The sequence below is a fragment of the Strix aluco genome, chromosome 5, assembly GCF_031877795.1.
Source record: "Strix aluco isolate bStrAlu1 chromosome 5, bStrAlu1.hap1, whole genome shotgun sequence".
In the NCBI taxonomy this organism is placed as follows: Eukaryota; Metazoa; Chordata; class Aves; order Strigiformes; family Strigidae; genus Strix; species Strix aluco.
The window spans coordinates 12,194,211-12,219,155 of record NC_133935.1 but is presented as its reverse complement, the minus strand read 5'-3'; the positions used below and the strand labels follow the sequence as shown (position 1 = coordinate 12,219,155).

General features: G+C 38.0%; 1 protein-coding gene across 3 annotated transcripts in view; it reads right to left on the bottom strand.

Annotated features, from left to right (window-relative positions):
• Positions 1 to 24,945, bottom strand: part of KIAA1549 (KIAA1549 ortholog) — a 154,275-nt gene that overhangs the window by 117,723 nt on the left and 11,607 nt on the right. The gene's annotated exons all lie outside the window — the stretch shown is intronic.

The following is a 24,945-nucleotide window of genomic DNA, read 5'->3' as shown; positions in this document are numbered from 1 at the left end:
GACTAGGCTGCTTATTGATCAACTAGCATTAGGTGTGATCCAAGGTCTCAGAACAGTTACCAGTGAACTAGCAGTACTGGGGATACAGTGCTCCCTCGAGCTGTAACTGTCAAACACACTAGTGTTTACATTCAAAAGCTTTCAAGAGTATCACCACAATGAAGAGCCTGGTGTAATTTAGGACCAACTGGGACATACTTGTGGCAGTAGTGCAAAATATTTTTAACTCATTTCACCCTCCCATGTAACATCTATGCATTCCAACACAGAAGCCTCCCACTGCAAGGACTGTGGAGGCTCACACCTCCAGGTCATCACTCAGGATGGGCAACAGGGAGCAGAGGCAGGGAAGAGAGTGACAGAAAGATGCTAAACTGATGTCCCATCATACCTCAGATATTCTGGCGGTCTCAGCTCAGTTCCTAGAGGACTGGTAACTGCTATCCACAATCTTTTGTGTCTTTTCAATTAGCATTTTCAGTTGAAAACCTAAATAGCAAAGCTATGGAGAGTAAGGGGCCTTGAACAGTACTACTCTCCTCCCACTTGTCAACATGAGGCCAAGTTCCCATCAGCAATATGCTGTATGGGGGCATTTTCTGTCCCCACTATACTGAAGATAACTAGGAAGCACACTGTTTTATTAACAGCAATGTTCATTGTAAGGAATTTATGGAAAAGCCAAAGTTAAATGCATGTTATTTTAACATTAAAAATACAGTAAGGTTTATTTCATTGTTCTAGGATGCAAGTATAAGGTTCTACTTAAATAATGTACCTTTAAGAAAAATCATGAATAGATAAGTGCAGTTCTTCATTCAAAAAAATTGTACTGTAGAGAGCTGTTGATGTATATTCCTACTCAAAAAAGTACTTGAGAGGGGGGCTCTTAGGATGGAGAGGGGAGACAGCGTACTTGTCTATCTGGATTAATATTACTGTGATAAACATTAACTCAGTGTTGAAAAAGTGATATTGAGTTGTTTGGAGGTACAGAAAACTTCAACTCTTCAGCACCTGTATAGTCACAGGAGAATTCTATGCTCAATATAGATATTACAGGCAAAGCCACGGTACATCTATAGGATATGGACACTTAGAGTTTCTTCTTTAGAAGTCTTCAAGTTATCAAAGTTATACAACTAAGTGCACATAAAAATCCAAACAGTAAGAAAGCCTTAAATTATAAAAGCCATAATAGACGCTAAAAATTTATTACAACAAATTCATTATTGCAGATTCTTTTTTGTAAGAGAGCATGATTTTTATTTTTGATGAGAAGCAAGCTGGCTGAAAAAGACCAAGTTTATGAACATCTTTAAAACAGTCTCGAAGTGTTTACAAAACTAACTGCTGGGCACTGTGCATCATTCAAGCCTTAGTCATGCAGTAGGAGTGTTCTTCCTCCTCACCATTTGAGTTACCATGAATCATGAATATGTGATATAATTATGAAAGAAAATGCATCAGGTCCTTTTTTTAAACTTGAGAGATTTTAGTGTTTAAAAAAACAACTTGGACTAATTTACAGAAGCAATAGTATTGTTAATATAAACGTGTATGTTAAAAGAAACAAAACTGTGATTTTTGTTTAGTTGAAGTTTCTGGCAGAGTTTGAGCTGACAAATTTAGATAGCCACAAGAATGTAAAAGGCACTACTGGGACCTGTAGCTGAATAGAGAGCACTAAGAATCCCCTGCCTACCTCTGAAATACTTATGTTATATCAAGCAATATCTCAATCTCTCAAGCAATAGCCAGACCAGCAGCAAGTTCCACAGTACTGGCTGCTATATAAAATCAAAAGACAATTTACCTTACCTTTTCCTACATGTCAGAGTAACTGCATTAGTCTTCCCGCAACCCTAATATTGTAACAGTAGAATCACGCTATCTCTGGAAGTTAAGTTTCATAAGGCTTCTTACATATTTTGGCCCATTTTAAGAGTCCCCATTTACAGAATGGATCCTCAGTCTCAAAGTTGTTTTCTACAGAAGTTTTTATTAGGGTTTGGGGTCATGACCATTTTATTTTCCCCATGTTAATAAGATGACATTTTAGCAATTACTTTTTAGAGATAGGTAACACCCTGATGCAGAACAGATACTCAGCAGGTATATCCACAGAGCCAAAATTGTTCAAAACTCTTACCAGGAATAATGAAATACATTGCTTCAGGCACAGAGGCATGACCTACTAGTTATCTTAAGAAGTCCTTCCTGTAGCACACTGTTCACTGTGCTTTATTAATGCTAAATACAGTTTGCATTTATTCAAACTACACATAGTAAATTACTAGAACTCACTGCAGCTCAGGTTTCAAAGTATTTCTGGAGTGCCAGAGAAATGTATTAAGAGGAAAAGCAAGCAAAGAAGGGGGGCACACAGCTGACAATAAAAACCTTTTATGCATAAGATTAGGTCTAAAAATTTCTGTAGTCCTTTTACTTGCTTGAACTTCAATGACACAGCAAAGGAAGAAAAAAAACCACATTAATGTGACAATTCTCTCTTTTCTTCATATTGTCATAAAACTGAGCAAGTAATAGTGCAGACAGTTCGCTTCTCATTATTTTCCAGAGAGCTGAAGTCAGAATAATGCTGATCAGACTGAAAACCAAGCACCCCTTCCCAGTTCTAACCAAAGCAGCAGCTTTATCTGATAATGCACATCTCACAGGAAAAACATGACACACAAAAAAATAATCAAGGAGTGCCATGTATCTCAACATTTCAGGAAGTTCTTAAGTAAATACTGCTTTGCCTTCTTAAATAACTCCCTGTAGGACTGTCAGTACAACCACCCCCACCCCTCCCCCCCAAGGAACAGTGGGATACACATACTCTACACATACTCTAAGGAACAGTGGGATACACACTGCAGATTCCATACTCAAAACTCCCACTCTTGGTTTTACTTTGCCTGCTTTGGTACTCTCAGATCAACAGCTGGGAATCTTTTCTATACTGGAACCACATACTAAAAGATCCCATTTTAAAAAGGGACATCATTTTACATGGCATAATCTTAGATTAGGCCAAATAAGGTCATTTCAAACTTTTAAAAATGGGAGTGGATAAAAAGAAGAGATGACTCCTTTATCTTCCTTGCAAAAGCACCAGTCCTCCAAGCTTCCATTTGTTTCATGGCAGCAAACACAAACAGATGACAAATCTCTCCTCTTTTAATGATTCAACTCAACTGACAACAAAATGCACTCCCGTAATCACAGAATGGTTGAGGCTGGAAGGGACCTCTGGAGGTCGTTCTGTCCAACCCCCCTGCTCAAGCAGGTTGCCCAGGACCATGTCCAGATGGCTTCTGAATATCTCCAACAACGGAGATTCCACAGCCTCCCTGGGCAACCTCTGCCAGCACTCAATCACCCTCACAGTAAAAAGGTGTTTCCTGATGTTCAGAAGGAACCTCCTGTGTTTGTGCCCGTTGCCTCTGGTCCTGTCACTGGGCACCACTGAAAAGAGGTTGGTTCCATGTTCTTTGCACCCTCACTTCAGATGTTTATATACATTGATGAGATTCCCCGAACCTTCTTTCCTTCATGCTGAATAGTCCCCAGTGCTCTCTGACTGGGGAGATGCTCCAGTTCCTTCATGATCTTAGCAGCCCTTTGCTGGACTCTCTCTACTATGCCCATATCCATCTTGTACTGGGGAGCCCTGAACTAGACCCAGCACTCCAAGTGTGGGCTCACGAGTGCTGAGTAGAAGTGAAGGATCACCTCCCTCGACCTGCTGGCAACACTCCTCCTTAACACGGCTCAGAGATCGACAGTCGCCTTTGCCTTTGATCTCAAAGGCTAGCACCATCCTCTGTGTTTGCACAGTAAAAAAAATATAACGATGGAAAAATAGTTCACAGTGAACAACCATATGTTGCTTTTTTTTTTAAATACTAGGTTTCCTTGAAAAGAGGAAAGCTGTACTAGAACATTGCTATAGCATGCATCTTTCATGCGCCTATACAGAATAGAATGTTAGTGGTCAAAGTTACACAAGGGGAAGATGAAGCTGTTCACTTTTTCAATTAAAGAAATTCCTGCCATACATAGTGAAGTAATTCTCAAACAAAAACTATTTATAACAGATGACTGCAAAATTACCTCTGAGTAGTCACACTGCAGTGGATCTTTATGAAAAAATAGGAATAAATAGCACAGTGTTTACCCCTGAAGTAATCTTTTCCTATTAAAAAAAAGAAAAACATAACACACCTTTTGACAAATCCTTTCTCAAACTCAAGTTTTCCATTAACTTATGTTAGCATTTAGCAAATCTTTGGACATGCAAGAACAAACGAGAGCTTTAACTTTCTAGCTAAGAGTTAAAGAAAAAGAAGTGGCAAAAGATGTCTCGCATCCCGTGTGTTCCATCGGTACAAGTACTCTCCTTCAGCTGTAGGTTACTGTGATGCTTTTACCCCCACAACACCTTTTATTGCTTGTTTGTTCATTTTAATTTTATAAATGGACTGTTGTGCTGCAACCGGTTCCCTCAAGGCCAGCCACAAGCTAAGGACACTTTCCCTGTTCCACTCCATCTCTCCATTTCCATGGACCACTCTTGATTATGACTAGTAGTACATGAAGAAAACCCTCCACAACTTTGTTGTTTAAAACTTGTCAGTTCTTGCAAACTACTAGCTGCTGTTTAGCCAAGACATACACATGACATTTAGTCATTGTACTTAAAAACAAATCCACAAAATTACTGCACTGGAATTATGTTCATACAACACCCTTTCACAGGAGTAAAAAAAATAAAAAGTAACAAAAGCCAGTTCAAAAGCAACCTAGTTCTGTGACAGCTGAAGCTGTAAACAGGCCTGCCATTAAAAGGGACTGTTATTGCCGCCAAGTCATGAAGAATGGAGATACAGATATTAAAGTACTACCTAAAATTGGGTGCACTTTATCACAGAGCTTTGCTTCTCCATTCCCATCAAAAGGAGAAATTGGACAGGAACAGGACAATGCAGCATCAAGAGTCTTGTGTGATATGTCTGATCACCAAACGTGTAAAAGAGGCACAAGAAAACTGCTTTTGTGTTTATAATTTGCCCAAAACTGACATATTTAATACCCTACTGAATTACTTGTTATGTAACTTGTCTCTCAGTCAAATCTTCCAAGCAACATAATATCTTGTTCCAAACTACTAAATAATTTGCTTTTTGCGTACGTCTCTTGTCACATTCAGTAAATCTACTTAAGGTTTCTCTCCATGCAACAGGAAATTGCCTTAACTGACGCATTCCATTAAAGCAGACAGCCAGTGCTCGGCTTTGAATTGCTCCTTTGTAAAAAGTCTATGAAACACTAAAATGAAAACTCTACTGTATCAACATGCACTCTACAGACTAAAGTAAATCAGAATTAAGCAGATGACTCATGTTAAAGTGATACAATATCAAGCCTGCTTTGTAAAGAAAAATACAGTTTAAAGACTACTATTAGCAATTTTTTACACATACATAAAGGCAGGTGTTGAAGTCTTTAGGATCTCTACAATAGCTCTATTATGCTGCATCCATTACTGCTTATTTTTACTTCTCAGGAATCTTGAGGACCCCAGGAAGCCATTTTCAAATAGTAGATGCAAGCAAAGCTTCAAAAGGCTTCCCCTGTACACAAGCGTAATTGTTTACGTACAATATATTCTTGCATTTAATCTAACTATACCTCTTTTTTGCACTGTGAAATTAAAAAACCTATTATCTTCCTAGGCCAGAAGTAGAAGAACTTGTTGGTTTATATTGCCCTACCATACCCAAATTGCCCTTTGTATCTCTTGAACTCCCTAACCTGGATAGGCAGAGGGAACAGCTTTTAATAACTCTGGTTTTAGCTTTTTACACATTTTAGTCCTGTATTTTCTGTTCTAAGTTTTACATCATATTCATGTCTAATTCACAAAATACTAATAGAAGTGTTTATTACTTTCTCTGTTCCATGCTGGTAATATTTCTCTTTCAGTCCAACTTGATAAATGTTGATTCTCTGGCACAGCATTTCAGCATATTATGCAAACCAGTTTTTGCTTAGAGCACAGCTTGTATAGTACTTACCACGTCAGATAACTGAAATAACATCACTGGTCAAGACCTGCACAGGCCTGTAAGCAGGCTGTACCCAGTACTTCAACACAACCTGCCAGCTCTGCAGCAAAAGCATCCCTTTTGAAGTTTCCCTAGCAGTAGCGTAACGTATTGAACAAAGAAGTATGAACTACCACTCTCCAAAATTCAGAATATTCAATTTCTTTGATAAATCTGTTAGAAGTTAGGAGATCCAAGATTAAATATAGGGACTCATTTAGGGACTTAAATGAGAGCATGAGGGACCACATGTGATGAGGAGGCCTATAGCAGTTCTTAGGTTCCAGCTTAAATGCAAAGAGAATTCTAAACACTGGATTTAAATTACATGGCTCACTAAGGAATTTACAAGTAAATGTCAATAAAGAGAATCATATACTTCATGGAAGCTTATATATGCTTCCTATTTTCAAAAGCTTTAGGATAGACCTGAAAACAAAATTATTCCATTCCTTCCCTGTACATGCACCTGTTGTCACTTCTTTTACATTGCTTTTAGCTAGACGCAGTCTCCTTCCTCCTCCTTTCCAAGAGCTGGAAAGTACATTTCCAGAAGCTACATTATTTCACAGAAGTGATGTCTTGAAATTGCTTATGCTATCCCATCATTCTGATACACCAATTTATACCAGAAATCAGAGCCAGCACCTTATGTTCTTTCAAATACACCTGTAGCAACATCAAAATATTTTGATGGAAACATTAACAGATTTTATTCATGACTCAGTTAAAGGTCTTACTAAGTATCCACTGATTCGCACAACTGCATGCAGACAGTTCACACTAGCTATACAATATATCATTTAGTCTGCACATAAGAAGGACTAAAATCAAATTAGTCTGCGTTTGCCAACACACACCACCACCTCCATTGCTTCAGGTTCATTGACACTGGGTAACTCATTAACCCACAAGACTTTGAGATGTTCAGTACTAAAAACATATGATCAATCTGTTGATTTTGAGCCCCATTAGAAAACAGCTGCATTAGAAGAGTATAATCTGACCAACAATATTTTACATAAATACAGACTGTCATAGCTGAGCTTTTGACACCAGCAAGGTAGCTGTCAGGAACACTATCAGGCTTCGGTTTGCAATCCCCACATCACCTCCAGGCCCTACATTTGCTAAACAACATACATGCTTTTGATCTTTCAGAAATCACTTATTACAAATTGGTGACACACTTCATCTAGCTGTTCTACTAATCAGCAAGTAAACTCGCAGTAAGGCTTTTTCCAACCAGCATGTTTAACTTTCTCAGGGATGTAGAAATTGGTGCCCTCAATTGTACAAGGACACAACACAGCACGCTTTTCAGCCTTCAACAGCAGCCAACACCAGACACTTTGCCAAAAGATGCATGAAACTCTACGTGCAGTAAGCAACAGTTGGGCAACCAGCCCACCAGATAGATTTTTAAGCCTTCACCAGTTAAGAGACAGCCTTATACCAGGACGATTCAATTCTTCCAAAACTTGGTGGTTTATAATCCGAGTCCATTCTGAAAGGACCAGCTCTGCCCAGCCTGCAGGAGTTACACACAACCTTCACAGCTACAAACCGGCAGCACACCACATGTGCTTCCTGGGAGACCAAAAGAAAGTGAGAGAAAGATAGTGAAAGATAGTGAGAAAAAGGCCATTTAGAAAGCATATACAGAGAAGCACAAATGCTTTATGTCCTTTGCAAAACTTGACCAGCTACTGCAGGTCTGTGTGTTCTCAGCATCGTTATAAGGATTCTACAACTGCTTTACTCGTGCATGGCTTTTCGCACTCATCACTGCTGAAGCCTGTTCTGGATTTTCCTCTGTTTACATATAGGTATTTGGCAGATATCAGTGAACACAAGCAACAGACTTTTGCAGCATACTTCATTTTATCTTCTCCAGGAAGATTACTATATTCAAGTTAATTACATATATAGATACAATGACAGTTTCCAAGAGTAGGTAGCAAGTAAAGTATACCATCAGACTACTAGTGCGATGAAGTTTTCAGAGAACTTATAACAGAGGGCAATAAAGCTGGATAACCTGGAATGTATGGAGATTTCTTCAGTTACATTCCATATGCTAGCAACCTAATTAAACAAACTTCCATCAACACATAACTATTTTTGTTCCCAACTCTGCAGTCATCATTTATGCAAATAATTCTATCAGCTCTAACAGAAGTTACTTGCTATGAGAAAGAAGCAAGTGTTACGCTACTTAAATGGAGTTCTCAGTTATATATCTCCCATATTAAGGATACACACCAATATAGATATGGAACTTATGTTAGTAAATACAGCCGGTAAATCTTCCTTTCTCTTTGCTCAGGGGTTACAAAAGAAAAACAAAACATTCTAATTATTATATAACATATATTATATAGTAAAAAATAAGAACCAAACCCTCCTCCCACAAACTTTCTTAGTGCCATTTTTGGGTTTGTGGTCCCCCCCCAACAAAATAGCAGTAATTTTCCTACAAGTGCCGAGGCTCTCTAGAGAAATTTAATTGCAGTTTTAATACTGAAGAAACAAAACTCAGGTTTTTTTTAGGACAGCAAAGCCTGTCACAACCTCGGGAAGGTGGTACTGAAAGTTCAAGTGAAGATACACTGAACTGAGGACAAGTCCAGAGACCACCCACAAGAAGCTCTCAGGCAAAGATTTTACCAGCATGCTAATTCTTCTCACTCAGGTCACCGTCATCAACAATGTGATTTGGAAAGCAAGTGGAAGGATACCTTTGTAGAAGCCCAATTGAAAAAAGCTACTGTAAGTCAATGTTTTAGGTAACACACTGAAATTACGTTTTGCTGCCCAATAAAACAGCAATAATCATAGCCCTGGTAAGTCTCACAATATTTATACAGAGCCAGTGAACTCACTCACAGCTGAGTTAACAAAATGGTTCATCAATATCAATGGAAAATTAACCTTAGTATTTTAATTCTAGTGTAGTAGGATGTATTATGCACCCCAGGGATACTCAAAGAGATCCTAGCATGATACCTTTCTGCTGGTGAGTATTTCCATCATGAAACACAGGAACATTTATATGGTGCAAGACACCTTGCTTGGCTGTTATCTTACAAAAAGTCATCCAACCTGAATCAAATTAAATTTTCTCAGTATCCTAGATACAAATAGACAGTTAAAAGTATTACTTTAAAAAAGTACTTTCCAACCAGGATGGACATGTTTGACAAGTTTATTCTTTATACACTTAATATAATACTTTCACAGTAAGATGGGGGGCAGAGGGGCAAGGAAGACAGGAGGAGGAGCAAGGAACATTAATTTCTTAGGATTTAAAAAAAATAGGGAACTAAAATGCAGCTAACAAGTATACAGATGTTATAGTTTCTGAAGGGTGATATTTGTACAAGTTTTATTTATCCTACAAAACAAGGTAGTTTCTCCTAGAAGGGTAGCTGCCTGCTACCCTTGACAACTACGGGATTTGGTTTCACCTCAAGAGAGGAGGGTCAATACAGTCATAGTATTTCCAAAAAAACACACATAACACTTTTAGAAATAAATCCCATGCAGAGCAGATGTTCTACTACACACTCTATACATTGACTTTACCACTGATAATGAATGCACCCACGAACTAGAGTGCTGGCCAGCACTGCGCCAATTCTATTCACTTTTTTATTTCTAAAGTGACAGACTGCAGGGCTTGACAATAGGTACGCCATTATTTCAGCATCAACTGCTCCCACAAACCACCCATGAAATCTTTCATTTCATTAAAGATACCACTGGACAATTCAAAATTGCAGATGTGGTTTAAATAGGTACTGTGCCCTAACATCTCTCTCACTTCTGGCAGCCAGAAAACACATGAAAAGTATCTTCAGGCACCGACTTTGCGTACCAGAATCTGAAGGCTCCAATTGGCTGCTATGTGGAAACTGGAAAATAATAATGACAAACTGTACTACTCAATCTTTCTTCTAGTAAACGGATGAAATTCTTTGACACAGTGCACAAATCTGTATGAGCAAGGTCTTGAAGACAGAACAACAGAATATCTCTGACAGTTTAAGGACATTTTGTCTGGATCGTTCTGCTTTCATGTATTATGTAAGTTGTCAGAAACTAAAATTTGAGTTTTATACAGACAGGTCACGTGAAAAACTGTACATGAATGCCAAGATACTGAAAAAAATCCAAATTTGCAACCAAAATCATGCAAATTATTTTCAGAAAACACTGTCAGTGTATTGCAAGTCAAGATTTGTAATGAACTCGATGTGTCAAGTGTTTTCCACTCCAAACCTCCATTATCCAAGTTCATACATGGATATAGGAAATACATCCAAGTTGGCTATACTGGATATATAGTTGGAATAGGAAAAACCTTTGACAGTATCATACATTTTCATGCATGTATTATCCCTACATATAAATTATCATTAAGCACAAACCTTTAAATGAATTGTTGAAAAGATCATCTTCTTACCATTGAAGGACTGAAGGTTTTGAAAACAAATTGTCATTTTTCAGAAGTACCTCTTCTACTGTATTCCTAAAGCTGTTAATCTTTAGTAAGGAGGCTCACAGATAAACTAACTCTGAAAATATATGTTATCTCCTTACTGATACCGCTAAGGATTAGAACTGCATACATGCTGACAATATACAAACATTCGGCTGCTTCTGTATGAGATAACACTTACTGCTAGTTACAAGAGAAACAACAGTGGACAACATGATGCAAAAATCTATACATTTTAACAGGGGAATCTCACTTCAAAGACACACTAGAGGCACAACATAAGATGTCAAACCAAGTCATCACTTAGTTCTTTTTGTCATACAGATATAAATAAGCCACAATGATTTCTCTCCAGTCCAGACAGGTACTTACAGTCCTGAATTCTGAAGCATTGAACCTGAATTGTAAGTACCTTAGACAACCACTTTTTAATGTAACAAGTAAGCCAACAAGAGGTAAAAAGACCTCACAGGAAAAGCCATTGTCTGGCATCTGAAAAAATAAAACAATAAAAAAAATTTTCTCAGTTAGCAAACATGGCAAGAAAAGCAGAAACCTCAAGAGAGTTTTGTATTTCAAGTCCTCCCAAGGAAAACAGCAAGTTCCCAATTTTAGCTCACTATACAGTATCAACCCACAAACTATATGGTCAGATATAATTTTAAAGCCCCCAGTGAAATAAAAGCCTTACTTAGCCAGCTGCAAGCCTTATCACCCTGCTGTCATCTGCAAGCATTGTAAACATCAGTTGGGATGTTGTGTACGGTTTGTAAAGAAATTATATGCCCCTGAACATAACCTCCTTCCATGGATTTTATGAGAAGAGATGGCTACCATTTATATTGCTCTCCCAATCTTTCTGTTAATAAGCAAGAATAGATGAAGGTGACAACTAAGTTTATTATACATGACCTTGTTAATAAGTGGCCTAGACAATGAATCTATTCAGTCTTTTCAAAAACCTTTCTGGTGCCTTCACGATTATGATGCTTATCATGACTTTCACCGTTTAAAAAATGCTTTGCATACTGTCTTCATCTCTGGCACATCTCTAGCTGCTTGGACATGACATCTTGTACCTACTTGCCTTCCCTCCTGCACCTGGCCTTCTCAGATAACCACAAATTTTGTTTGCTAACTTCAGCTATACGTGAACAAGCAAGCCCACCGTAGCACAGGGAAGCCATGTACATCCATAAATAATGTATATCATACTGATGCAAAAAAGTTGTCCATGTCATTCTGGAATAGAAAATAAATCATGGCTTTACTCCTTCAAGATACATCCCCTTAAAAATTCCTCCACAACATCACTCAGGATGTTATGTGTGCATGTATGCTGGATATCTGAGGTAAACTGGTTTCCTAGATCAAAAGCCCGCTCAAAAGCTGCAGAAAATTGTAAAAAACATTTTTAAGAGAATGATCTCACAAATACCCATCATTTAGGGGGATCCAATGTATCACATCAACTCAGCAGCTTAAGGACGGACTGGAAAACTGTTAAAGTTATGCATTGTTTGGCTTTAAGCTGTAATCCCAGGATTTGTTGAAATATATGGGTTTTCAGTAGACAGCTTTTTTTTGTGGGATCTTAAATTCACAGGTCCCAAAATAGGTTTCCAACTGTCAAATTTCTTACTTTCCAGGTTTTTACTGTTGCACATCAAGCAGTAATACTGCTAAAATACATGCATACATGTATTTTTATATGCATCATGTATGTATATATAAATACTGTATACATACATGTATGTATATATAAATCTATGTGTGCATGAATATATTTGGTTTAAGATCAGTAAGAGAAATGTTGCATACTACCATGCAATTCTTAAGTTCAATGATATTTATATTAGAGAAACATGAGAAAACCAACTATATCGAGCTCCGATATACACAGTATCCTGAGACACAACTATTCACTTTTAACTAATTTCAACTAGATTCCACTCAGCCTCCTGAGAACTGGTATGTTAAAGGCATAATGCTTCTTCACTTTTTTTGTTTCATGGATGTACACACGCATGCAGAAAGAGAAACTAAAACATTTTCATTCACATAGATCTTTTCTAGTGGTACAAGTAACTCCAGACTGCTTACAAACTGTATGCAAATAGGTAGAGCATAAACCAAGAAATAAAACGTTTGTAAAGGGTTGCTAATCCCCCAAGAAAGCCAAAATAGCAAGTAAGACTTTTTTTTCTCCACTGATAGCAGTCAAACACGTTAAAGGTAAATCTCATGAGATGTGTTGCGTTTATGCTTGCCCCCTAAGTGCGAGGTATATAACAGTAACATGTAGGCTCTTCTTGGAGTTGGGTCTTACTGGTAGCAGACAAAAGCATAAGCCTCCTTCCCAAGCTTATCCTGAAAGCACCTCCAAAAAGGCCTACTTTTTGAACAAAGCTTCCACCACTTAAAAAGTACTCTCATTCAGGTTGCTTATAGTTTCAAGAATATAAATCTACCTTCACAAACACTGAGTTCCCTGTAATCCATCAGCATTTCTGTCATGGACCTGCTACCCAATTGCCTTGCACAGATGGCTAAGCACAATGATCTGAGAGAGTTAATGGTTGGAATTTCAGAGGTTCCCAAATAATTTTTGTAGAAGGAAATTATATCTCACATCAGTGACAGTTCTGTGAAGAGCAGTATGTACACAAAATTGATTCAGATGGATTAACATTAACTGGATTTTCAAAGCCTTTAACAAGGCTCCTAATCAAAACTCGTCAATTTAACTACTATGGACTAAGCACAAGATATCAGCAGGAATCAATTAAAAGCTTTAGAATGCAAAAAGATTTCCAGCAGTGGTGCAGCTACAATGCTTAATACCCTCAAAACGTGATCAGGAACAGGTAAGTGAATAAGCTGACAACATTTGCCAACAGAGTTTCAGAACGGTCCCAACTGCAAACTGACACTGAAGAGCAGTGAAAGGCTCTTCCGACACCACAGGCTTCCACCATGTTAGGTGAAATTCAAGATTGATGACTGAAGTATAGAAAGGAGGAGAAACAACCCTACCTACAGAGGCAATGATAAGCTCTAAGTTAGGTACTACTAACTTGGGAAAAGCGATTGTGAAGTACCATCCACCATGACTTCAAAATGTCAGCTCAGTGCTCAGCAGAAATCAAAGACACAAAACAGAATATTAAAGACCACTAGGAAAGGAGTAGAGAAGAACAGAAACATGTTATTATGCCAGACTATATGCAAACATTGTGATCTCATCTTAAGTGCTGCATGGTTATAATTATCACTCCCAAAAAAGAATAGAGAAATTGAGGTGTCACAAAACAGATAAAGTGTAGGTACAGACTGGCTCCATTATAAGATTCTTCAGACTGGAAGAGAGACAATAGAAGTGAGAATATGAGAATGAGGTTTCTAGAGTCAGAGTGGGAGACGTGATGAATTAAAAACAATTATGACATTTCAGAATAAATGCCTAAAAAAAAATTCAATAAAGGTATCAACTGAATAAGTTTAACAGCAAATACAAGTATCTTCCCCCCAAACATAACTAAATCATGAAATTCAACATGCCATGGCAATAAGAGCCCAAAGAGCATAAATAGATTTTAAAAAAACCTAGAGAAATACCTGAAAAATACTGTATTCATTCTGCATTCAGTTGCAGAAAACTGGAAGAAATCAGAGAAATAAATACTACAAGCTTGCCCCGCTTCCTTAGCTCTGAGTAACCACAGAATGAATTCGATCTTTGATGCAAAACAGCGGAGATGGAGTAAAGCAGAAATAAATTTAAGTATCTGCAGTGTGGATAAAGCACACCAAACACACAGCCCCAGACATGAAATTTGCAAGGTATGTTATCAAAACAGGTAATGTTTTTTAAACTGTTCATTAAAACAGTTTCCTTTAATTCCCAAAGTGTGTTGGGAATTACAGTTTTGCTGACAGAATGTTATCTCCTCCAAGACTTGTTTGCAGTAATTAGCTTGAACCTTTACAGTAACAGGAATATAAGCTCCAGAACAAACTGAAATCACTCCCCTCCTTTAAGAAGTTTGCAGATGACTGATGGAAGCTACCTTTATCCTCATGTGGCCATGCAAGGTTTGAGAACTCTTGCTCAAGTGTTTAACCTAAACACTTGCTTTAAAACTTGTCCCACAACTTCCATGGCAGTGCCACCATTCATTGCAACACTGTGAATCCTCACAAGGTCTGATATCTATTCCATGAATTTGCATTACTTCAGAATATGCTGTTCTGTATGCGACATACTGCAACAAGAGATACAGCCCTCACTTTAAACAAAAACTGAAAGTTTCACTAAGTCACAAACACATTCCATACCTTTAAAGATCCATCAGTTTTTAATTGACAGTAAGCTGTCATTTCAAGAGAAACATAAAGGGGGACAGACTTGTCTTTGCTTCTACCACACTGGCAGTTTTTCACATCAAGAACTGTTCTAAATGGCTATTTTTTTGGTCAGCCAACTCTTGCACATTAATGTATTTGAATGGTGGGACTGGAGCTCTTGAATAATTTTACTGAAATGCATCACTGCCTACAGAACTGGAGACTTTCATTTATTTCAAAAGAGGTTAGTTTCCTAGATATGCTGGTTTTGAAGAGCCTATTTTTATTCTGTTCTCTCTTTTGTTGCTCTTTTTGTTCTAGTTGCACCTTTATCTGCCATGCCCTTTTTTAGTCTGTCCTTCACTGCTCTGACCTCTCAGAACACAACCCTGTTCAATCACACCATCAGACATCTTTCCTCTCCCACTTCTCAGATTCTTTTCTTCCAGTTTTCACATTTCCTGTCAAATGTGAATAAAATAAAGGGCACCATCAATAAAAATAACTTCTTAAGCCATATTCATTTCTGTAAGGAAAAACCATGAAATAGTTGCCTCATTTCCACTCAGCTGGTCTTTTCCTCATCCATTGATTTTCTTGGTCAAGCACTGCACTCAGTTTGAAACCTGGTGTAAACCTGGATTCAGGAACCCTCAAATGACATTACAGCAAGATTTTTCAACCTTTACTCCCCATTTTCCTAGGGAGACCATATACTATTTCTACAACATCCACAAAATGAAAGTCAGAAGGGAAAAAACTTATCACCATCAAGTTTTACTAGCTACTAAGAGCCTACAAGTTAAAAAAAGAGTAATAGCTGTACTGCATACAGCTTGTAGAGCCAGAAATTCAATGAGGATTTCTGAACATGGTAGAAATTCAGCAGCAAACAACTGAACAAACACAAACTAGTTCAGCTAGCAAACAGCAAATGGTTTTAGCACGAAGGGCCCAGTTCAGATGATGCCATCGCTACCACAGCAAGTACAAGATGAATAGGGTCTCTCCTCAGAACAACATGGACAAAACCCTATGCCAGCATTTCACTCAGCAGAGGCCTTAAAGGTTACAGCTGAAAACCACACAAACAAAACTACTGAGATATTGCTGTTCCCCTTTTTCTTCACAGTTTAAAATAACAAATACTCCAGGTAAATGGCTAACAGCAAGGAAGTGAGAGACAACCATTAAAAAGATTGATATTGGTCACCACAGATATCAGCTTCTACAGTACTGCATTGAATTATTTATTTAAAAGTTTCCATTGCTACAGAAGTGTCAGTTTAATTCACATCAGCTTCTTCACTCTGTGCACACCAACAATTGCCAGTGTGCAAAATATGCTTGAGGGGAGCCACACTACACGTAATATTGGCCAGAACCATTTGAACCTTTGTATGATGCCCATCCAAAAAGTTGGGTTTTTAAAAATATTACTTAATATTCCAAGCAAATTAAACCTTTGCTGTAATGGACTCAATAGGGAAGGGAAGAAAGAAGTGTCTACAAATTGTTCTCTGGTCTTCTAATTTTATTTCTAGAGCTACCTTTGCTACTTGTGGTGGCACACATCTCTGGGAAACTTCTCATTTGGTAGAAAAGTTGACTCTGAGACTTTCTTCTTGCCTGTCCATGGGAATTCAGAATATTATCCAAACACAATCATCTGCTTCTACACCCACAGAATCCTTCCTGATATGGCTGCACAACAGCCTGTGCAACACCTCTACTCCACTCCAGCACTTGCTAGAAAAAAGGGAGGAGCACAGTCAGCCGGAATGGTACTGACTGAGCTCAACTCACCTCCAGCTCCTCACTGCTGAGACTGCCACAGCACCACCAGCATCTCCTGCTGTGCCCCGTCAGCCTCCAGAACATTGTGGGTTCCAGAATTACACTGCAAAACTGATATATCAGCCAAAGTTTTATTTATCAGATTGCATATTATGCTTTCAGCATCATATTCTGTAAGTTTACTGCAATTCATTACCATCTTGAAATCTTGACTTTTTCTGGTACAGAAGTGATTGTCTATAAACCACTAAAACTTTGTATCAGTTCCCCCTAAATCCCACCCAGCAGAGGCAAGCACAAGCAGTATCATACCCTCTTGGTCAGAGCAGGTTTTGTCATTTACTCCAACAGAAGGTGACTGGAGCCAAAGAAAAGGAGAATAAGATGTCATGCTACATGATTAGAACTCCAGATCATTCTTTTACAGCACATAGCCATAAGTTTATAAGCACAGTAACAATGTGATCTTCCAGCCCCATTTCTGGACTAATTCACTTCATAGATCTTGCCTAAGTTAACTCCTGTTTCTTAAAGTTTCCAACGAAGTAAGCTACTCTATGGTTAATTATTCCTCATTGTTATAAACCTTATCCATAACTCCCAGCCCAGTGCTTTTAAGTTTCAGTTTCTCCTTACTGAAAATCTTTCCTATCTGGTCCGAGGGCCCCTCCATAGTTTCCACAACACAGAAATCAAGTCACATCTACACTGTTTCTAGAACACACTAACAAGGCTGTTCTTTTTGACATTTTCACTTGGAAACATCCTTTCCAAAGCCTCATGGGGAAATTCTCTGAACAATCGTCAATTAGCCATTATCCTTCCTGAATGGTTGATACTAGTAGCTACCACACAACAGCCACATACACAGGTAAGAAAACTTCCCAGCTTCTATTCATATGTTTACAGATTATCCCCTGCCACACCACTGCACAGTGAGCTCCTCAAGAGCCTACCAAATTCTTTCTCCTCCCAATACATTCCCCTCCTGCCCCAAATCACTGTTTTTCAGAAATTTTTGCCATGATATCAATACGGCCTTCACTGTTTATCTCTAGACAAATCACCTTAGGCTCTATGTGCTATCTGTATAAAAACACAAAATGTAGTTTCCTACAAAAATTTTATTCAACATATTAGTGAACAAAGCCCAGCACACTGTGCTAGTATTTGTTCTATGGCATCTTTAAACAAATAGGTTTAATTAGCATTTTAATCTAAAGCTAATACCTAATCACAACAGACACCTTTGTGAAGTACACTTTTAATGACTCAGCTCCCACAAGGCACATTACTTCCAATTCCCAACAACATTCCTGCAATCCAGAAAGTCACTTCATGTCTTTCAGACTGTCAGACAAAGCAACATCTCTGACACATTTAACGCACCCTAAACCAGCAACATCCCTATCATGTTTGCCAAGTAGTATCCTACATTTACGATGCACTGGTTCGGTATATTGTGTGATAATTTATAATAGTTCATGACAGAACTGCAATAATGCTGTTTAAATTACGGTCAGCTCTGCAGTCATTTGTAAGATGTTACCCAAGGATTAATCTAGAAGAAAAATACGTATGTAGTATCTGGTGGAGCTGCAGAAGTAGGTCTTTCCATAGTTGTAAAATGAGAGGTTTTACTCTGAATATTAAAGTTGGTTCATAAAACTGGTCTAAACCAACTTTAATAGAAGCATAAAAGTTGTTATAATCTAAAAACTGAATGTTCCTCTCCCCACAGCTTAAGGAGGAAAAGAATAAGTACTCAGTAATGTTTTTTCACTGTCAAAAATCCAATTTTAGTAAATGAAAAGCACTTGTGGTATCTCTCAAACACATTAACACTTGTTTCTCATGGCAAATATGAAACTGGATAATGCCAACATGCCAGAGACCTGCACAGGATTCCTCCCCTCCATTTTGTTCTATCAATTTCCGTTGACGGGGAATAAAAATCACTTAAATAAGGATTCAAAGGAAAAAAGCTCTCCTTTTGTTATTAGGGACCTAAAATACCCTAAATCATGACTAAATATGCTTACCATTTCTTACCCTACTGTAATGCCAAGTTTCAAGCATGGTCCCCTTACTTTCATAAACAGACTTTTGCATTTATCTGAGAAAAAAATTATGCCCTCAAGACATTTAGCCTCCAAAAAGTACTCACTGGTTATCAAATGCCAGTAATATGCCAACATCTGGTCTCATGGGTGCCATAACGTGATGTTCTTGACATAAGAATGATGCTTCTCTACCTGAAAAATCAGCACCTGTACATTCGACTCAAGTATTGATACTGTTTTTCTATCAAATATCTGGGAAGTCTGACAGCATCTTTAGTTTCATGCCTGCTCTGTAGATCTCAGTGACTGATGAAAAGCACTTCATCACATCAAGCGTGCACCACAGTTTCCTTACAGAGGGGTAGTAAACCTGCATACAAGTCCTTACATCTTCCTCAGATGCAAGTCATACCAATATTCCTACAATACAGATACGAGAACATGCAGGGGATAAAAAAAAAAATTTAAAATGAGCTATGAAAATCTGAATACTCAATACAGTACCCACTTCACAGCAAAGAGTCATGTTGGTGTTTCCTGTAGAGGAGGTTCCAGTAAAGTCCATCTAAAACCAAAGAAACTATTTAGGAAGAAAATCTAATGAAACCTGGCATTTCCAACACTTGTAGTTTTCTTTAAACGTCAGCAAGTGGAGATTTGTATGGTGCTCTTGAGCCTCCTGGGTTTGGTGGGTTTTTTTCCTCCTTCCTCTTCAAGGGATTAGGAAACTGCGAACTTGTCAGCTCCCAAACTGGTTTACATAAATCAGCCCTAATTAGAGACTAAGTCTGTTACAGTCAGCATCATGAGAGATCTTCACATTTCTTCGAGTATCTCAAAGACCACTATACTGCTAGCAGGATAGATAGAAAAGCACACCTATTATTGATCTTCAAATAATTATGGAACAGAACTCATGAAAATTATCAGTGTGAATGAAGTGATATATGACTAAGATTGTATGTTGAAATACATACTTCTGGAAAATTTTCCTGCCTTAGCTCTTAGTGGCAGTGCAAAATTTTATCATCGAAGCTAACTATGCAAAACAGCAGAAGGTCTAGCTTTTACAGCATTATGCAGGGACATACCAGGAAGTCTGTTTTTCAATGGAAGCCTATTCTGGCAAAAAAATCGTCCTCCATTTTAAGTACCACTGAGAATTGCAACACTGATTTTTTTAATTCATTCCCAGAGACACTTTATAATTTTTAATGCTTCACATCCATGTGATACTTAAATCATAATTAAAGAAACCACAAGGGTGACACTTCCAGCTCCATACGAGCTTGGAAAAACAGTCTCTAAAGTGACCTACAATATGCACAGCCTCACAACTCACTTTTATTAGTTTCTCCCTGATGAGGCTTCCTCTCCCCAAGACATTGTTCCATCATTAAGCCAACAGACGAAGAGAAGAAGATACTGAGTTCAGTATCACTTGGCTTTAAAACCACCAAGACAAAAATAAAAATGTACCCATTTATTCCATAATAAGAAACATGCTGGCTTGTATTTTTCTCCAAAATATTTCAGTATTCTTTTCTGCTCCCAACCCTCCACAGTACCAAAACATTCAGGAAGACTCCTGCATTTTCTACTGTAAAACACATTAGTTTGCCTCTGCCCACTTTCCCTCAGAAGGGGCTGAGAACTGATGTGCCACCATATTCCTTGTCAACATCCCTGCTGCCCCTCCTGCGCTGGAAGGCAACACAACAGGTCCTGCACCATTAATTTAACTCTTCTGCTCACAAGAAAGCTGCCGCCAGCAGCAGCTACCAGCAAGTTAGCACCCATAAAACTTCGCAAAAGTTTGCTGGAATTGAGGAGTATGCTCACTACAAAATATTCTGTCTCCAGTGCTGACTGTTTCCAAAACCTGTCTCTCACATGGTAACGTTGAATCAGGCAAGAAAACAAACATTTCCACTACCTACTTAATGCTGAAGCCCACTAGTTAGAATTTTGTTCTTTGGGATGATGCAGAAAATATCTAAAGCAGCAACTCTTCAATAGGTAAACAGCATGATATATCATAGATACTATATAAACTGATTTCAGTGAGGTACTGGACATGTACCATTTCGTATTGGAACACACAAATTCTAACTCCCAAAATTTTCTTGCTTTTCACACAGTCCTAGACAGCCTAGCTTGCCGAGTTAAGACCTTTGAGACCTCTAAACATGCATTTGTGCATTCACCTCCAAATGCCCAGGGATGCATTTGCTGCCCTATAGACAAGCATGGCCTGTTAGACTGGAACGAATTTATAGTAAGAGCCTGATTTGCACACACAGTAATACACATGTTACTGCAAGGTGGTTTTCTATTCGATATAGTGTAGAGAAATAAAAGAGCCCCAAAAATGCAATAGCAACACCGGCTTAGCCAGTACCCCAACAAGTCCTCCGGGACTGCAAAGCACATAGCCGGAGCAGTGGCTGTCACACAGGGAAGCAGATGGAGGGAAGCCTAGCATGTTGCCAAAGCTTGAGGCCTGTGAGGCTACACAGGGAGAGCGTATGCAGAAACAGTGTGGAGAAAGGAACTGAAGTGCTCACGTGGGGACTGAATAGTAAATCATTCTGATGCTAGGGCAAGTGTTGAAGCCAGTCCTAAACCAGAAGGCATCAACTATAAAGAAGGATGTAAGGCCCTACTAAAATGCATTAGCAAGAACACTAGTTCACTACACCCGTCCGCTGTAAAAGTGAAATCCTTTATCTGGACAAATCATGGAGCTTAAACTTTGTACAGAAAGTATAATATGACTGAGAACCAAGGAGACATTTGAATTCAATCATTCATATACATATTTTGTTAAAGAAAAAGATTTTACTATGTACACTGAGTCAAACTACTTAGAAATACAAAGACCCACCTTCCTTTCAGAAGATAAAACTTCCAGAAAGACAAACAGTCATATAAAAGTCTAGTAAGTAATCAAGTTCAAATGAGAAATAGTTGCCATTAACATGAAGGTTTCTCAATAGTAGAGGCTATTTAAGATCAAGCAAGTTCTAATCCAGTTGCTCCTTAACAAATTAATTTCAGAGTAAAATAGAGCTGTGGTGCCATTCTGTCAGTGGCAGCTGTGTTTTGAAAGGTTCTTGCCACTCCCTTACATCCCCAGACATTAATTTCTGTGCTACAGAGGTGTCAATCCAATTGTTTGCATGTCTGTGCTCCAAGTTAGGGTTTCAAGGACTATGCCATTTAAAGGAGAAAATACAAACCAAAATGAAAACAGTAAAAATATCCCAATAAAGTACTTTTTAAAAATACAGCAAGCACCCAAAAAGCTGAAGTGACAAGCTAAGAGAGAAGCAGCAGCAACATCTTAAATTGGATTTTCCCCTGCATGGAATAACACAGAGTCACAGCTTCATAAGAGAAAAATCATTCATGTCTGGCAAGAGACTGCCCTCCCGCTTTCTTCCTCCTCCCCTTTTTCCAAGTCTTCCCTTCCCCAACAAGAAAACACCCCACCCATGCCTAACAAGTTCTACTTTCCTCCTTAAGAGCTTGGAAGAAGTATACAGAGTGCAAAACCAACAAAAGCTGGAATCACGTCATTATTTTTTTCTGGTTTTCAGTAGGAGGCAAGATGGAACTCCCTGCAACTTCCACTCCAAAACAGAGACGTAGCAAAGAGGGTAGAATATATGGGGGAAAATAAGAGGAGCACTGGGGAGAGCACAGAAGGGAATGTTGACACATTGGTTCAAAAAAAAAAAAAATCCCATAAAAGGATTTTCTTCCAAGAGGGGGGGGGAGGAAAGAGGAAGAAAAGGATTTGAAGTTTACTATATTGGATAAAGAAAACCATGTTACTATGTTTGTGAAGTGAAATCTTTTGGTCTTGTGCCTCTATTCGAACAGGTATATATTATGACAATTCAACATTCCAGACAAACAACATAAAACATTGATATGGAACAAGGCTGAGCTCAAAAGACTAGCTTTGACTATTATTGTTGTGGCTTTTGATTCAAGATACATAACACCTGCTGTAATGTGTAAAAACAGAGGAAAATCTGGTGGGTTTACTTGTTTAAAATAGAAACTGATTGCTTCATGAACAGCCTACTTACCAAAGCATGATTTTTATTTAGAAATGTGCCATTTTCCATAAACACTAGCGAATGCTATGAGGAGGTCTGCAAGATTTTTTGGATGGAAAACAGGCTATTGATACGACTGTCAGAGACTACATCATCACAAGTCATCCTACTCTCACTTACTTCAGCCACTGAACAATTTGTGCATGAACACAAGTGTTTAATAAAAAAATTAGACCTACCATGTTCTTTTCAAATTCTCAAATACAAAAAAAATCCTGCACCTTGAGAAAAAACAAACCCCTTCCCCCAAAAGACTATGAACAGAAGTTTAATTATGAGACATACAAGACATGAGTTGTTAAAACCATATCCCATTGGCTTTGATTTGTCTTGCATATTCTTTCATGAAAGTAAATCAGCAAAAAACCCAAACATTCTTTTAAAATATATAGGTTTCAAACAAAATTCCTATTTCAGTATTTTCCACCTAGCTTGAGATAACAGAGCTGCAATTTAAAAGCTAAATTCTTTAGACCTGAAGACACAGGATGAAATTCTTGCCTCAACCTAACAGTTTTACTATCAAGATACTTGAAGCAGCAAGGAATCCAGTTCCAGAAGTTTGAAAGGATGCAGTAATGCTATTTCTCTCACACTGCAGCAATTCAGGAAACTTAACAAGCTTATGACCTTACGAAGCTTACAGGCAAGATGAACTGTACAAAAGCTAGCACAAAAAAAAAAACCCAACTGTAGGTTATAAAGATAGCTAGTCTAATGAGAGCTTTGATCATTTGGGCTCCCTATGTCATAAACTTCCCATAGTTCCCTACTCCTTTCCTTGCTAACAGATTATGTTCATGCTCCTTTATATTACAATCAAAGAAACACGTAAGGAAGGTATTGCAGAATTACCAGAATAAACTGGTATCAGATTACTATATGATGTAGCTCCTACGGTGGGCACAACAGAAATAGAACTTGAGGCAGAGGTCCCAAATAAACTTTGGGAGAGTTCATACATCCAAACCTGCCCAGATAGTCTTCAAGACTTTGTTTATTTTCATGATAGAAGAATGCATAATCTCATTTAAAGTTTTCCCTCATCTGCCAAGAGGAAAAAAAGAACACACAAACAAAACAACCTCAAAACCAAAGACCAAACACCAAAACACACACATATTAATGCATTATGAGCACAAACCAGTACTACACACCTGAGCTTACATGCATGTTCCACATAAACACCTGCTGTTTAGGGTGTTGCTTTGGGTACCTATGACAAACTATATTTAACATGCACCTGTGCTTTTCACCTGTCCTCCTCCAAATAATTCAATCCACAAGGATATTAAACATGCAGAAGAATTTCTATAACTATCATTTTAATTAATTCATTACTTCCATTCTACTGATAAAATTTTCGTTTTTTTCCAACTCTCTTAAAACTAAAAGCACTGAACCTCAAAATATGCCTTCATAAAAGCCAAGTCCACTAATTCATTAGAAACGTAACTTCTGATGTAGCAGAAATGAAAGCAGGAGCTTGAAGTATTCACTCATCAAAACACTTGTCTTCAAAAAGTGTATTAACTCTTGCACCTGCATTTGGAAGATGTAAAATTTATGTACTTTTCTACTTTTAAAAATACCTAGAAAACTATATAACAATGTATTTACAGAAAACAAGTTTTAGATGTGACCTCCAAGACTGACACTATTTAGGAATGAGAAAAATATTTCTGCAAAATATTTCTAAAGTATCTTACCTAAATGACTTCATGTTTGTACCAAATACACGATACAACATAAAAGCTGCATTCTGTTCTTCAAGGATGTATTTTATTTCTAAATACAAAATAAAACCATTCTAAACTGTCAGTGCAATCTCACACATCAGTAGCATGTTTTAATGATGGTTTCGGCTCATTCAAGAAATACATAAGAACAACTAATTTGAGTGTTTTAGTAAATCTGAAAGAACCTCTAAGATTTCTAGAACTATCTTCACCTGACCTCAGTGTTTAACAAACTTCACACACAGTAAA